Source organism: Piliocolobus tephrosceles, chromosome 20 (genome assembly GCF_002776525.5).
Source record: "Piliocolobus tephrosceles isolate RC106 chromosome 20, ASM277652v3, whole genome shotgun sequence".
NCBI lineage: Eukaryota > Metazoa > Chordata > Mammalia > Primates > Cercopithecidae > Piliocolobus > Piliocolobus tephrosceles.
In genome coordinates, this window is record NC_045453.1 from 50,321,531 (window position 1) to 50,325,632 (window position 4,102).

Here is a 4,102-nt window from a genome sequence, read left to right on the forward strand (position 1 = left end):
TCATACCTTCAATCATTTGTGTCGGTCACAGGACACATATAAGTACTTGGGAGGAGATAAACTTTGACAGTAAAGCAAAAATCAGAGTTAAAGGCAAATGTTTAACCAATCATATCCAGTTATAAGCTACTCAATGAAGAGTTTTAGATTTATAGAGCCAAATATTCTGTACTCCTGAGAAATCTCAGCTTTTCATTCTGTACATATTTTCATGCTGCACGTAGCTGCCACTAACTAAATAAGTATACATATTTTAGTGTTGATTTATTATTCAAAGATTTGAATTAGGAGATTGAAATAAAACATTTGTATCTATGTATTTTTTAAAAAATCCATGCATGAGAAAGGAGCCAAGTGTCAGTTTACAATAAGGGGAACGTTCTCATGGAGGTGCTGTAAGGTTAAGTCTGTCCACTTCATTTCTTGCTCTTTGGCAGATTCTGGGTGCCAACATTGTCTTGTTCAGGTTTAGGAAGCTCATTCATTGGAACTGCAACGTCCTCCTATGGCAGCCTATCTTCTCACCAAGCATTGTCAATCAAATCCAAGATTCTTCCGTCTCTTTGTACCTCACTGTTCATTTTCCTGGAGCTTTAACCTTGTCAGATCTGCACCTGCTGCACCATGTGCCAGCTTCCTCTGGACCATATCCTCAGCATCACATGACTCACACACTCTTCTCCCAGATCCCTGCATGTAGGTGAACTCATTTGCTCACATCGAGGGAAAGTCTGGAGAAGACCTCGTTTCTTTTCTTTTTTTCATTTATTTATTTATTTATTTATTTATTTATTTATTTATTTATTTATTTATTTATTTATTTTAAACAGAGTCTCGGTCTGTCACCCAGGCTGGTGTGCAGTGGTACGATCTCAGCTCACTGCAGCCTCCACTGTCCGGGTTCATGCTGTGTTTCATTAAATAGAGATAGGATTACAGAAAGAATTTTAAAAATTCTTGAGTTGGGACGTTTGATAATTGAAATGAAATATTGACTGGAGAGGCTCAACAGCAAAACTGACCTGGCAGAAGCATCAGTGAACATGAAAATTGGCCAATTGAGATTATCCAGGTTGAGAAACACAGTTTGGCAGTTCCTCAAAACTCAAACACACAGTTTTTATATGACATAACAATTCCACTCCTAGGTATAAACCCAAGTGAATTGAAAACATATGTCTACATGAAAATGTGTACATAAATGTTTATTGCACCACCAAAAGTGGAAACAACCCAAATGTCCACCAATTTATAAATTGACTTTTTCAATGTGATATATCCACACAAATGGAATATTATTCAACTATAAAAAAAAGTAAGTAACGACACTGCCACCATATTGATCAACCATATGCTTAAAAGCACTGTGCCCACTGGGTGCAGTGGCTCACATCTGCAATCCCAGCACTTAGGGAGGCCGAGGCAGGCGGATCACGAGGTCAGGAGATCCAGACCATCCTGGCTAACACGGTGAAACTCTGTCTCTACTAAAAATACAAAGAATTAGTCAGGCGTGGTGGTGGACTCCTGTAGTCCCAGCTACTTGGGAGGTTTCGCCATATTGGCCAGGCTGGTCTCGAACTCCTGACCTCAGGTGATCCACCCTTCTCGGCCTCCCAAAGTGCTGGGATTACAGGCATGAGCCACCATGTCCAGCCCTAGCTTCCTCTTTTTTTTTTTTTTGCCTTTCCATCTCATACCTTCAATCATTTGTATCACAGGACACATATGAGTACTTGGGAGGAGATAAACTGGAGGGCAGTGGCACAATCTTGGCTCACTGCAACCTCTGCCTTCTGAGTTCAAGCAATTCTCCTGCCTCAGCCTCCCAAGTAGTTGGGACTACAGGCATGCACCACCATGCCCAGCTAATTTTTGTATTTTTTGTAGAGATAGGGTTTCCACCATGTTGGCCAGGCTGGTCTCCAACTCCTGACCTCAAATGATCCACCCACCTCGGATGGGGATCTCTCCCACAGTTGGGATTACAGGCATGAGCCACTGTGCCTGGCCTGAAGACTTGGTTTCTACTAAGAGTGAGAGGGCAGTAGGTGGAATGAATGTGATGATGATAGAGGCTGGACATAACCTTTCTTTGATTTTGTTTGAAGTTGAGACAACTGGACTTTTATCCTTCAGTACCAGTTAGTCATTGACTATAGGCAACCCAGGGTGATACGTATTTCCAAGCATTGGGAGGAAAGAATGCTGAGTCTCAGAGGCAGCTCTCAGGTTGAAACTATGGAAGCATAGCAGGCAGAATCAAAGAGATGGGCACAGAGAACCAGTAAAGGGCCTCAGGACCTGGGAGCTCACCAACAGCATCCGCTTCCGAGGTGGTGCAGCTTGAGTGCAGGGCAGCTCGTGGGGTATGAATATGAGGGTGATGGAAAGGAAGTGAGGGCAGCACCAATCCCTGTGCCCTTGGTCTTGGGGGAATAGTCAAGCAAAGAATGATAAGGAAGGTGTTGGGGTCAGTTTTGGATAGAAAATGTACAAAACTGTATTTTCCGTGAATCCATTATTGAGAACATCAGAGCTCAGCTCAACTTTCGAGGGATGAGAAGGCCCTAAAACTTTGTAAGTTGTATGAACTCAGAGCCCCTGTAATGGTGGGGCTCCATTTCCCACCTTGGTGCATTAATTTCTTTTCATTTTCCAGAAATGTCTACCTAATTTTTACACATGAGGGTGATCAAAGTGAAACACTTTTTAAATGCTCTTAGTTACTCTGAGGAACCATAACTGGATGGCAATATTTTATTGTTACTAACGAGGAAAGTGGAACTAGATATTGATCACATTAGTATATTGTTCAAGTTAAACAAGAATGAACAAGAAACTGTTATACATTTTATCTGGCCTCCAGGGTTAGTCTAAATGAAAAATATTACTTCTGTCTGTTAAAATATATGCAAAGGCAATCTGTAGTGACAAACTAAATTTTGATAGATGAAGGAAAAACAGGCACTTGAAGAACAACACAACAAGTATTTTCTAATCTAATATAACTACTTGAATCTTAACTCTTGGGCGATGTTCTAATTTCGCTTTAACTTAGCACAATTCCTGTTTGCTCATTGTTGTCAGGAAACTATTCTAGACCTTGTGGGAGATGGATAATTTGAAAGCCTTGACTCCATGAACTGTTCTTAAAAGTTTTTTTGTCTGAAATAAAAGTAGATATTTAAATATTCACAGTGTCATTAAGCTACGAGATCTTGGGCAAATCATTTCCTTGCTTTATGCAAAATGCACTGATTTCCACCTACCATATACTGAGCACTGTGCAGATAATGTGATCTTTAAGCCCCCCTTTAAAATGAGGAAGTAATAGCATCTTCCGTGCAGGAGTCCTGTGAAGATGAAATGACTGCTCCTCCAAGTGTGGTCACTGTACCAGCAGCTTCTGCAAAATCTGGACACTTGTAGAAATGCAGATTCCTAGCTTCATCCCAGACCTGCTGAGTCAACACCCATAAGGATGGGGTCCTGGAATATGTTTAATAAGCCTCCCTGGTGATTCTGATGCTGGTTCAAGTCTTAAAAGCAGCAAATTAAATGAAATAGCATTTAAGATGCAGCATAGTGTAATGATTGGGAACATAGGCACTGGAGCCAGGCTACTTCACTCATCGGCAAGTTCTATAACCTTGGGACCTTCCCTGAACCTCAGTGTCTCTGTTTTCTCATCTGTAGTATGGCAGATAGTAACACAGAAGGTATGTGAGCATTTAGAACAGAGTTTGGTGCCTTGTACCTTTGGTATAGTGCTCAAGAAACTTTAACTGTCATCATGGTTAAAGTGCTTACCTTGGTAAAAACTGGCAATTTTCGGGTGGATGGGGTTGATTAATACAGGACATTAGGAAATATACCTAATATAAATGATGAGTTAATGGGTGCAGTACACCAACATGGCACATATATACATATGTAACAAACCTGCACATTGTGCACATGTACCCTAGAACATAAAGTATAATAAAATAAATAAATAAAAACAAACAATGAGGAAAAGATATAGGATGTTAAGAGCTTCAGTTCAAATGCAGACTGTAAGGCCTGAGGCAAAATATCTAAGTGCTCAGTCTCTGCATCT

General features: G+C 40.7%; 1 pseudogene; it reads right to left on the minus strand.

Annotated features, from left to right (window-relative positions):
* Positions 1-357: 357 nt before the first annotated feature.
* On the minus strand, positions 358-581 carry LOC111546485 (annotated as a pseudogene).
* Positions 582-4,102: the final 3,521 nt, after the last annotated feature.